This window comes from Lynx canadensis, chromosome C1 (genome assembly GCF_007474595.2).
Source record: "Lynx canadensis isolate LIC74 chromosome C1, mLynCan4.pri.v2, whole genome shotgun sequence".
Classification (NCBI taxonomy): domain Eukaryota; kingdom Metazoa; phylum Chordata; class Mammalia; order Carnivora; family Felidae; genus Lynx; species Lynx canadensis.
This window is the reverse complement of record NC_044310.1, coordinates 205,800,827-205,813,668: the sequence shown is the minus strand read 5'-3', so window position 1 is coordinate 205,813,668 and position 12,842 is coordinate 205,800,827. Positions and strand designations below refer to the sequence as shown.

The following is a 12,842-nucleotide window of genomic DNA, read 5'->3' as shown; positions in this document are numbered from 1 at the left end:
CTCGCTCTCTGCCCCTCCCCCGCTTGTGCTCACTCACTCTCTCTCTCTCTCAAAAATAAATAAAAATTTTTTCGAATGTTACTCTATTTTTGAATCTTACACTGTTACTCTAAATGCACGTAGGCAACACACTGGATATAATTTAATTTCTTTCAGTAATCAGCAGCATCAGTAAGATACATGGCAGGAGCGTTTCCAACCCTCAGATACAGACAACTCAACCTAGAGTTTTCTCAAGTGATTGCTCACGATGACATTAATGAAGAAACGGCTCCGCTCCCTTCTTTCTCGTAAAGCACAAGATAGAAACCAGAATTCGACTTCCGTTACCCTTCAGGGACGAACAGGAAGGACTATCAACCACAGACTTCCTTTGGCAGAGAGCTCTCGAGGACACTTTCAGGATCAGGCACAAAGCCGGGAGAGCAGCCCCTCTACTCAAGCCTGCATTTGCCATGCGAAGTGTGGCCTGAAGACGGGCCGTGTGTGCCCCACCCTGGGCCCCGGTCTCAAACGCAGCATCTCAGGCCCCAGCCCGGACCTACAGAACGAGAGCCCGGCTTTCACAAGACTCTCAGGTGGCTCGCGTGCACATGAGAATTGGAGAAGCCCCACGTGACACTGTATTCTCGCACGGGTCCCTTTGTCCCGGGCTTTAATCATAAACCTCCTCATCTTACCACGACCGTATTGATTTTACTAGGCCTCTGTTCAGCTCGTGATGGGTGGAGTCACCTTGCTTTGGGACGAGACCGGCCATGAATGCTTTAGGGCCTGGCCACATTCTGGTGCTTTCTTTTAGCTCGCTTAATTCTGAGCATTATTCCAGCGTACTCACGTCCCCCAGAAGGCACTGCTTATGTTTCGTGCCCCACTGCCATTTTGCTCTGGGTTAAAAAACCAAGAACCACTGTGTGCACAGCAGGCCAAATCCACAGGCTTTAAAGCCTCAGTGACAATCACTGAATTCCATAGCTGTGATTTCTAATCGGACTTTGAAATTCAACCTCTTTACCGTCCCCTTATTACCAGGACCTACTGTCCTGGAAACCGGCTCGCTCTTTTATGTTTCCGCCTCCCTCCTGTGAACCTGTAAAAACCGCATCAGACTGACAATTATGTGTGGGGACGGAAAACTTGCAGCCATCACCGACGACCAGGAATGTCTCAGAAGCCGCTTGAGATCCATTTCTCACACTGGCCCTTCCCACTCACCAACAAAAACGAAATATTGCAGGCATGGTAATTCTAGTTTGCTTAAGAGTACTTAAAAATCCGCAGACAGGAACCCTTGAAATCATTAAGTGAAGACAGCCAGGGGGCCTGCAGACAAATTTTTAAATTTCCTTGGAGTTCACAAGTCCCTCTGACTCCACTTCTATTTTGCCTGCTACGTTTGAAGGATGTTTTAAGAATTAGGACAGTTGTTCATTTCATTTAAAAAATATTACCGCCGCATATTGTTTCTGACCCATAATTTCAAATACCAATTACTGTAATGACAGCTCTCCTTAAACAGAAAATAGAGCTCTATTTTTCAAGTCCTAGGGAAGGAATACCTCTTGTGGGCCGGGGAGTCCTGTCTCTGCCCTCGCATTCATTACAGGGAAGCTACAATGAGCCGAGCCCTGTATGAGGTCCCCGTGACACAAGCAGAAGGTCTCGTCGTAATGCCAACACGCTTTGAAAAAAATTATCCAACGAATCCTATGGATACGTATATATGTAGAGACAGAATGAAGAAGCCAGAACAAAAACAAAGAAAAAAGAAGTACATACTGTATGATCTTGTTTTTATAAAATTCTTGAAATGTTAACTTTATAGCACAGAAAGCAGACCAACGGTTGCCAGGAAGGCGGTAAAGAAATTACAAATGGGATAGGCACCTAGGCCAAAATTCTCCAACCTGTACATTTTAAGTACGTAGAAAGTTTGCGAACACACTAATTGTAGAATTGGACATTTTCAATGGGTGGATTGTACAGTGTGTGAATTATACCTCAATAAAGCTGTTAAAGACGTGTTTATTGTAGGTCAATCACATCTCAACAAGTGGTTGCCTTAGCTTGGGTTGCCATAGCAACTAAACATAGGCTGGTGGCTTATAAACAGGGGAAACTTGTTTCTTATATTCTAGAGGATGGACAGTCCAAGATCAAGATGCCAGCAGATCTGGTATCTGATGGGGACCTGCTTCCTGGCTCACAGACAGCCATCTTGTCGCTGGGTCCTCACATGACGGAAGGAGTGAGGGAGCCCTCTGGGGTGCCTTTTACATGGGCACTCAGCCTATTCATGGAGGTCCACCCTCATGACCAAAGCACTTCCCAAAGGCCCTACCTCCTAATACCATCCCATTGAGTACGAGGTTTCAACATGTTAACATTTCACAAGTTCTTCTCAAGTATGAGGAGATGTGCCGGTGGGTCTGGCCATGAGACACTGTACGGAAGGCCATCTGGATGTTCAGCTTACTAGTACGTTCGGGGAAGAGGCATAGCCAGATCTGATCTGTCCTCTGGTGTCCTGGGCAGAGTGGGGGCAAAGACATCGAGACTAAAGGGAAGGAGGCCAGGTAAGAGAATATTGCAAAATCCAGGTGAGAGATAAAGGTGGGATCAAGGTCAGCAAAGGTGGGGCAGCAGACAGAGTTTTTAAATGCTTTGGGGCGCCTGGGTGGCTCAGTCGGTTAAACGTCCGACTTTGGCTCCTGTCACGATCTCACGGTTTGTGAGTTCGAGCCCCGCGTCGGGCTCTGTGCTGACAGCTCCGAGCCTGGAGCCTCCTTTGGATTCTGTGTCTCCCTCCCTCTCTCTCCTCCTCCTCCCCCACTCTCACTCGGTGTGTGTGTGTGTCTCTCTCTCTCTCTCTCTCTCTCTCTCAAAAATAAACATTAAATTTAAAATAAAAAGTAGTATTAAAAAAACTTTTTAAGACAAAAGAATTTCAAACAGGTTTATAAATGTAAGAATGGCAAGTAGAAATTATTTAAATAAGAGAGGGAAAAAAACCCCAGAAATGGATGGACTATCCACAGGTGATTGTGCACACGGAAGTGTTTCAGTTCAGAAGAGCTGAACTACAGGTCCTCACAAGGGACAAGCTATCTCACGGCAGACATTCCTGATTAGCTCAGTGATTACGGGCACCAGCAGCATTAAGAGGGCGGAAGGCCAGGGATACGATACGCCATTGAACACACAAGACGGTCACTCTAGGAAATCATTCTTTGTGTCCAATAGGATTCTTTTTTTTTTTTTTTTAATTTTTTTTTTCAACGTTTATTTATTTTTGGGACAGAGAGAGACAGAGCATGAACGGGGGAGGGGCAGAGAGAGAGGGAGTCACAGAATCGGAAACAGGCTCCAGGCTCTGAGCCATCAGCCCAGAGCCTGACGCGGGGCTCGAACTCCCGGACCGCGAGATCGTGACCTGGCTGAAGTCGGCCGCTTAACCGACTGCGCCACCCAGGCGCCCCTCCAATAGGATTCTTGAGGGCTCTGCCAGACATCCTTGTAGGTGAACACCTATCTGTAATCCTCTGAAGGGAGAGCCTAATTCTCTGCTAGGAGGAACCACCAAATATTTTCTTGCGAGGTTTGAACACACACTGAAGTTTCTGAGAACAGAACTACCAAGGAAACTGAGGGAAGACTGAAATTTCGGTTGATTTGAAACTTTATCTAGAATTGCTAACCATGTGGGGCAGTTGGGTCACCAATGGAAAGGCTGCTTGACGCGTGAGAGGCTCGCACACCGCATGCCTGTGTCCACACCACCATAGTTGACACACTCACAGTGACACTGTTTATAGGTGCAAGGATCCTACTATTACCCTATGTGGACATGCCCTCGCATTTACTTATTTTATTTATTTTTTATTTTTATAAATTTTTTTAAATGTTTATTTATTTTTGAGACAGAGAGAGACAGAGCATGAATGGGGGAGGGTCAGAGAGAGAGGAAGACACAGAATCCGAAGCAGGCTCCAGACTCTGAGCTGTCAGCACAGAGCCCGACGCGGGGCTCGAACTCACGGACCGCGAGATCATGACCTGAGCCGAAGTCGGACGCTTAACCGACTGAGCCACCCAGGCGCCCCTATTTTTTATTTTTAAAGCTTATTTATTTTGAGAGAGAGAAAAAGCACAAGTGGGAGAGGAGCAGAGAGAGGAGAGAGAGAGAATCCCAAGCAGGGTCCGCAGGGTCAGCGTGGAGCCCCATGCGGAGCTCGAACATATGAACCGTGGGATCATGACCTGAGCTGAAGTCGGACAGTTAACCAACTGAGCCACCCAGGTGCCCCAGCATTTGCTTATTTTAAAAGTCACCTTATTACAAGGCGGAGTTTTAGAAATTATGTAAGTAGGTCATATCATCTATGAATAATATGCTTTGAAGGAAAGCAAAGCGGGCACTATAAAACATTTAGAATATAAAAGGAGGTGCTACCATGCTAAGTTTAGGAAGCCAGGCACAAAAGACCACATATTGCCCGGTTCCATTTATATGAACTGTCCATAACAGGCAGATCCATAAAGTCGGACAATAGATTAGTGATTGCCTAGGGCTTGGAGGCCAGATGTCTACAATCGAGGTGTCACGGGACTACAGGGTTCTAGGGTAGAGCCCTTTTTTGCCTCTTCCCCTTCCCTCTGTCTCCTGCCCTTCTGCCCCTCTCAACTCTCCCTCTGCTTTTTTCTTATGAGGGTACTGGCCACTGGATTGAAGGCCCACTCAGACATCCAGGAGGATCTCCTCATCTCAAGATCCTTAACTGATTCATCTGCCATCCTTCTTTTTCTAAGAAAGATAGTGTTCACAGGTCCCGCGTATTAGGATGTAGATGTGTCTTTTTGACGATGCCCATCTAATCCACTCTATTCAGCAAATAGTGAGTGCAAGTGAACGACCACGCATTGCGCTGGTTTCAGGATGACCACGGAGAACAACGCAGATAAGATCTTTGTCCTCATGGAGCATATGAATGGAAACATTAGCAAAAAGTATGCTTAGCTTCTTTGCATTTTACTGGTTCAATACAACAACATCATCATGCTAACAACAACAACAAAAAAAGGCGCGCTGGATCTTATAGAATCAAAAAGTCTAAAATATTAAAAACATTACTGTAGATATGAGCATCACATGTCATTAGGGAATTATGAAATAAAACAATGAGATATCATTACATATCTATCAGAATGGCCCAAATCTATTTTTTTAAATATGAAATTTATTGTCAAACTGGTTTTCATACAACACCCTGTGCTCATTCCAACAGGTGCCCTCCTCAATGCCCGTTACCCACCCTCCTCCCCACCATCAACCCTCAGTTTGTTCTCAGTTTTTAAGAATCTCTTATGCTTTGGCTCTCTCCCTCTCTGACCTCTTTTTTTTTTTCCTTCCCCTCCCCCATGGGTTCCTGTTAAGTTTCTCAGGATCCACATAAGAGTGAACGCATATGGTATCTGTCTTTCTCTGTAGGACTTATTTCACTTAGCATAACACTCTCCAGGTCCATCCACGTTGCTACAAAGGGCCATATTTCGTTCTTTCTCATTGCCACGTAGTACTCTATTGTGTATATAAACCACAATTTCTTTATCCATTCATCAGTTGATGGACATTTAGGCTCTTTCCACAATTTGGCTATTGTTGACAGTGTTGCTATGAACATTGCGGTACAAGTGCCCCTCTGCATCAGCACTCCTGTATCCCTTGGGTCAATTCCTAGCAGTGCTATTGCTGGGTCATAGGGTAGATCTATTTTTAACTTGTTGAGGAACCTCCACACTGTTTTCCAGAGCGGCTGCACCAGTTTGCATTCCCACCAACAGTGCAAGAGGGTTCCCGTTCCTCCACATCCTCTCCAGCATCTATAGTCTCCTGGTTTGTTCATTTTAGCCACTCTGACTGGCGTGAGGTGATATCTGAGTGCGGTTTTGATTTGTATTTCCCTGATGAGGAGCGACGTTGAGCATCTTTTCATGTGCCTGTTGGCCAGAATGGCCCAAATCTAAAACGCTGACACCACTAAATGCTGGTGAGGATGTGGGGCAACAGGAACTCTCATTCATCACTGATGACAACGCCAGATGGCGCAGCCACTTTGGGAGTCAGTTTGGTGGTTTCTGACAAAACGGAACATTCTCTGACCCTAAGATTCAGCACTCGTGCTCCTTGGTATTTAACCCAAATGAGTTGGGTGCATTGAACCCGTACACAAGTGTTTGTAGCAGCTTTATTCCTAAGTGCCCAAACTCAGATGTGACCAAGATGTCCTTCAGCAGGTGAACGGGTAAATGAACTGTGGTACATCCAGACAAAGGCGTGTTGCTCAGCGCTAAGAGAAGGGAGCTTTCAAGCCATGAGAAGACGTGGAAGAACCTTAAATCCCTACTACTAAGTGAAAAAAAAATCTGGAAAGGTAACATGCTAGATGCTTCCATCTATAGAATATTCTGGAAAAGGTAAAACTGTGAAGAAGTAAAAAATCAAAGGTTGCCAGACATTGGAGGGGAGGAAGGATAGGTGGAACACTGGAAAACTACTGCGTATGATACCATAATGGTGGATACGTGTCATTACACATTTGTCCAAACCCATTGAATGTACGACACCAAGAGTGAACTGTAAACTATGGACTTTGGGTGATTATCATGTGTCAGTTAGGGTCATCAGTTTTCATGAATGTACTGCTCTAGTGTGGGATGTTCATAATGGGGAGGCTGTGCTTGGTTGATGGCAAGGGAGTATATGGGAAGTCTCCATACTTTTCCTTCGGTTTTGCTACGAGCCTAAAACCGCTCTAAAAAATAAAGTCTGTTAAAAAGAGTACTATGGCAGAAGAGAACCATTTCTCCATTTAGTTTGCAGTTAAAGAGTATAATGATTAACTTGACGTGGCTTGCCCTAAATGGAGGGCTTCACTCTGTATTGTTCAAGGGCCCTCCTACCTAAAGGGACCAAATTAAGTTCCATCATCCATCACATTCCTTTGGACTGAGGCCCCAAAGGCCTATGTGTAAAGGAAAAATCCATGAGAGGAGGCAAGGCAGGAAGCAATTATAGATCATTAACGCTTTAGCAAACTGTCTGGGTCCCTTGCACGGTGCTGGGGCCCTGTAGCATTTTGTGATGAGGAATTAGCCTATTTGCTTACTTCTGTCCTGATTACAAGATAAAGGAAATATACAGGTGGGGGAAAAAAATCCAGTTCTCTGGATAGTCTACTGTCGATCCCAAGAAGACAAAAGGCTTTTCTAGTAAATCAATTCTGTCAACACAAAATATGTCTTACCGGCATGGAAGGACTTCTAAGTTGGGGTCTGTTCTTAACATCTGGGCCCATCAGGCGCAGTCACAGAAAACAGTGCGTGTTCTCTTAGTGCGGTAGCCCTGTCTAGCTATTACAATCCCAACGGACACCTTCACTGTGCCTTAACACATCTCAGATTAACAATACTTTACTCTTCACGTTAGTATAAACGAAACCTGGATAGTTTTGAAAATAGAGGATCCTTGAAAGAACATTATTACTAGTACAGCAGCTACTCGTTCTTTTTTAGACACTGAGATCGCCTGGTGCCCCCCCCCCCCATTTGTCCTCCCCCCTCCAACCCAAAGCATCCCCATTCTCATGGCGTAAAGGCTCCACTATTGTTGTAATAAAAGCTAAGTCCTCTGTATGACACAGGGAGCAACAAGAGTCTGTTTTCAAATTACACCCCCAACCCCCCAACCCCCCATCCACACACATATTTTGATAAATGTTAACGTCTGTCTTCCAGCTATCCTCTACCATGGGGGAATGACACTAACAAAAGTATGTCCCTCAGGTCTCAAAATGGAAACATGTTGAGTCATTGGGATTTATAGCCTACCCATGGGTTTATTTTTTAAAAAGTCAGGAATTAGTTATATCATTCCTTAACTGCTGGAGATTCGAACACTAAGATGTAATCCAAAGACCATAGCTGCTCCACCAGTACATACCCATCTTGTTTCTTAGTCCAACCAAAGGAAGCGCGTTCCCCTTCTCCTCAGGTTACTGATGTGATGATTTGGATAAAGACAGACCAGATACCCAACCGTTCTACTCCTATCATGTACCCACGAGAACTGAAAACATAGGTCCTCGCAGAAACTTGCACGTGAATGGTCTTAGGGTCATCCTTCACAATAGCCAAGAAGTTTAAACAACCCAAACATCCATCCACTGCTGAATGGATAAACAAAATGTAGATCAGTACGATAGAATATTATTTGTCCATAAAAAAATAATGAGATACAGATACAGACTGTATACATGGATGAACCCCGAAAACAGTATGCTGCGTAGCCAGATAAGGACAAATATTGTATGATTCCATTTATATGAAATGTGCAGAACAGGCAAATCCATAGAGACAGAGAGTAGATCAGTGGTTGTCTGGGGCTGGAGGGGACGGGAATGGGGATAGGAGGTTTCTTACGGGCTGAATTTATTATTTTTTTTTTAATTTTTTTTTTCAACGTTTATTTATTTTTGGGACAGAGAGAGACAGAGCATGAACGGGGGAGGGGCAGAGAGAGAGGGAGACACAGAATCGGAAGCAGGCTCCAGGCTCCGAGCCATCAGCCCAGAGCCCGACGCGGGGCTCGAACTCCCGGACCGCGAGATCGTGACCTGGCTGAAGTCGGACGCTTAACCGACTGCGCCACCCAGGCGCCCCATCTTACGGGCTGAATTTAGATGGTGGTAACGGAGCACAACTTCATGAATACATGAAAAACCATTGAATCACACTCTTCAAAAAGGCGACTATTATGATATGTGACTGTCATCACAGTTTAAAGAGAGAGAGAGAGAGACACTGGACATCGAAATACGTCCCCAAACACCTCTTCCTTGTGTCCCTGAAGTCCTTTGTTGCAAAGTGTTATTGACAACACCTTCCAGTATTGATTCCAGATAAGCAGCTATGGGGGCTACAAATAGTCTTTGCTTCAGGAGCTCCGCCCAGCTCTGCCCCAATCCGGTTCTGCAGGGCACTGAGTGGGGGACCGCCCATGGCACAGAGAAAGCTGCTGAAAATCCACCTACTCCAAACCAGGACCAGGGGACTCATGCTAGAGCAATTTTTAGCTGTGGAGACTGTTCAGATCAACACTTTTACAAAGAGATGGGGCTGTGTTCTTGTTTACTTGGTACACGGTCCTCTCTTCTCCCTGGAAGACAGGGCTCTGTGGCATCAGGGAGTGAATTAAAAGCAGTCCTTTGTTATGGTTACTTCAGAACATTCTAGAGGCCACTGCCTAACAGCCAGTGTGAAAAGTTGTTTTCAGTTGGTGAATGTTTTCTCATGCTTATGGCATTACTTTATTTTCTTTACTTTTTAAAATTCTGAGCCCATTCCAGTGTGTGTCGTGTACTTGTGTGTGTTTGTGTGGGTGGGGTGGTGGTGAGTCACTCAGAGAAGCAACTGTAATTTCAAACTAATAAGATTTCATTCCATGCCTGAAGCACCAAAACAAAGAAATTACAGAGCAAACACCATAAATCACAGAAGACTGTCAGAAAACTGGTCTTTGCATATTCAAAGTCCCGTAGAAATGCAGATATAATAGCTAAAGCACAAACGACAGGTGAGAAAAATAAAATAAGTTACAACATTTGCCGTTCTAATGCTCCATTTTTGCAAGCTCAGAGCTGTTTCTGACCTTTCTGAAGGCAAACACTAAGGGTACAGAGATTAGTAATTCAGTCACAGATGTATGAACATCTTTGGGAAAGTCACTCCAAACCAACTAAGCCTCCTTTTCGTTATTAGAAAGGAGTTGGGTAAAATGATAACCTAATATTCGTGTAGGGAATTCTTTGGAGTATATTTTCATAGACATTATTTAATGTTCGTATCATTCTGATTTTACGGATGAGGAAACTGAGGTTTAGAGAAGGTGAGTATCTCGCTAAAGATAACACCATCAGTGCAGCGGAACTGGACTTGAATTTTGTTTTCTGATTGCAAATCCTATGGTCTTTCCACCATGCTCCAACAGCTAGCATCTGACGAATAATATGTTCAGTCTCTTTCCTTAAGGAACCCAAAGTCCATGATCCTAACCCATTACATCCATGTAGCACTCAATAGAGGTCATTTGACTGCCCTTCAGACTGAGGGATTAAGATGTCACAGCTGCTGAGAAAATTTCCAAATGCTTATCTGTACCATTTCACCAATGAACTGTGCAGCAGAAGGCTGAGACCAGTGTCCTTTACTCGCCACTGGACAGATGTCACATCCAAAATGGTACCCACTGCGGGAATGGGTGTCTTCAATACTAATAATTACAGAGCATGTACAAAAGTTAAAATCATGCATAAGCCTACCCTCCTTCAACCAATCAACCAACCATGAAAATCTGGAAACAACTCTCAATAGCCATGACAGACCACCAGTTAAAATAAATTATGCAACAGTTCAAAAAGCCTTATGAAATATACTGTTAAATTAAAAAAAAAGCCACAGGCTGCAAGAGTATATATCGACCCCATTTGTATTTTTAAAAAATGTATTTACATACAAATGCATGTAGGCACATGGGAAATCGTGGATGACAGAATCACTAGGGGGTAGAACTGAGGTCTGGGGTGGCCACTGTGTGTACTGTTTTGAGTTTTTCACACAAAAACAAACAACAAGGGGTGCCTGGGTGGCTGAGTTGGTTGAGCATCCAACGCTTGATTTTGGCTCAGGTCATGATCCTAGAGTCATGAGATCAAGCCTCGCATCAGGGCTCCGTGCTGAGTATGGAGTCTGCTTGAGATTCTCTCTCTCTCCGTCCCCACCCTGCCCCTCTCCCTGTTCCTGTTCCCTCTCTAAACAACGACAACAACAATTTACTTCAGAGAAGAGTGTAACCATTGCAAAGAACGTTCCTTTTCATGACCCTTCTCTCTCATATTTTTAAGTGTTTTCATTGTTAGTCCTGCTGACCACAGGAAAATAAATGGTAAAATAATACCAAAAGATCAAAACCATTATTTTTATAGACCCCCCCCCCCAAAGCAAAAAGACAGTAGATGTTAGTCATTCACTAAGTTCAACTTTCTTATCTGATTCAAGCCACAGACTGTTCCCATCTCCAAGTATGTGCTAAAAAGCTGTGTAACACAGCCAGCCAGGCTAGGCTACAGAAAAAAAAAAAAAAAAAAAAAAAGTCTTAGAATTTAAGCTGGAAGGAAAGTCCATCTCTAGTCTTGGCTGACTATTAACCTAAGACTCTTCTGTTTTTGCCTGCATAGAAAACAGTAAAATCTGCAACGGGACTTTTTCACGGGTTAGAAACCCAACACATTCAGGAAAATCACCCCCAAGCAATCTGAGCCAAGAGCCCAAGAGCTGATTCTTTGCCAATGAGCTTCACCAATCAGCCAAGCATCATCCTTGGTCTTTATGGGGCAACAACAGCCTACATGACTGGCTTTTTAGTACTTTCAAGATTAGCATGGCTTTAACCAGAACATGTCTGGACCTCTGCAGGGACCCTTTCTGTGGCCCTCGTACCCAGCTGGGCTTGGGGTCCCCTTCATGCTCCCAGATCAGTCTGCCCAGCTCTCGTTAACACTTTGCAAACTACGGTCAGTCACAAACCTCTGTCTGGATTCTTCCATACCCATGGATGACCCATGCGATTATCTCTTTAATACTGGTCTTCAAGTGGGCTTTCTCCCTTCTAGTGAAACATTTGTGAAATCATGACCTGATTCGTGGCTAGATTTTACAACCTAATTAAAACCAAGTTGTACATATTTAAAAAATAGAAACTCACCCCACCTACTAAGCACTCTGGAAATCAGTTATACAATTAAGCGGCTATCGATCTCCACTCATTTTCATACGATTACCTCTAATCTGGGCTATATGCTTGTTTTATCCCCTGGCTGCAGCAAAAAGCCTGGGTCCTAAATGAATGCATACATGCGGTATGATGCAAACAGGCAGTAAGCATGCACATATCCCTCACCATCCAAATTCTTGTGTTCTGAAATCGGAAGCTGAAGACATTTAGGTAAATGTTTGGGTGAATTTCTTGCCATTAAACCTCATGTCACCTGCCATCTGGAACTCAGGAACCAAACAGGTTGGAACAATCATAACCGCTGTTGTTCAACCTTGCTACCTGGACGTGGCCTCAAATGTATTACTTTTTCATGTTCACAACTCATGCCGCTCTCTCGGTTCCCCCTCAATAGAAGTGAGCTCACCTTTTTATGGGGCACCAGCCACATCCTCGTCATGTTGGTAAAAGTTGGTAAAAGCTAAGGGGATACGCCTGTATTAGGGGTCTAGTCACCAGCCTGCTTCCAAAGTGGACACTGGGATTCCTTCCTTGACCTGGATAACACAGACTACATGTTAAGAAGTGATTCTACCCTTAGTGTGTTCAGGGAACCATCAAGGCTGAGAATGGAAAGCTGATAGCCAATGGAAATTCCATCCCCACTTTCCGGAAGCAAGATCACACCAACAGCAGATGGGGTGATGTGCTCAATACCTCACAGAGCCCACTGATATCTTCACCATCTTAGACAAGGCCGGTGCTCACTTGAAAGGTAAAGACAAAGGATTATCATCTTGACCCCTTGTGCTGATGTCACAATGCTCAGAAAGGGAGAGAGCTGTGGCAATGACAACTCCTTTAAGATTGTCAGCAATGCCATCTACAGACTGAGGGGTTGGCCCTCCTGGCTGAGGTTCTCCATGATGACCTTGGCAATGTGGAGGAACCTAAGACCATGGTCCATGCCATCACTGTTCACAGATCATGATGGTTCCATGGTGGTCACGGATGA

At 44.5% G+C, this 12,842-nt stretch overlaps 1 protein-coding gene across 1 annotated transcript in view; it reads right to left on the bottom strand.

Annotated features, from left to right (window-relative positions):
- SGPP2 (sphingosine-1-phosphate phosphatase 2) overlaps positions 1 to 12,842 on the bottom strand; it is a 110,203-nt gene that overhangs the window by 29,060 nt on the left and 68,301 nt on the right. The gene's annotated exons all lie outside the window — the stretch shown is intronic.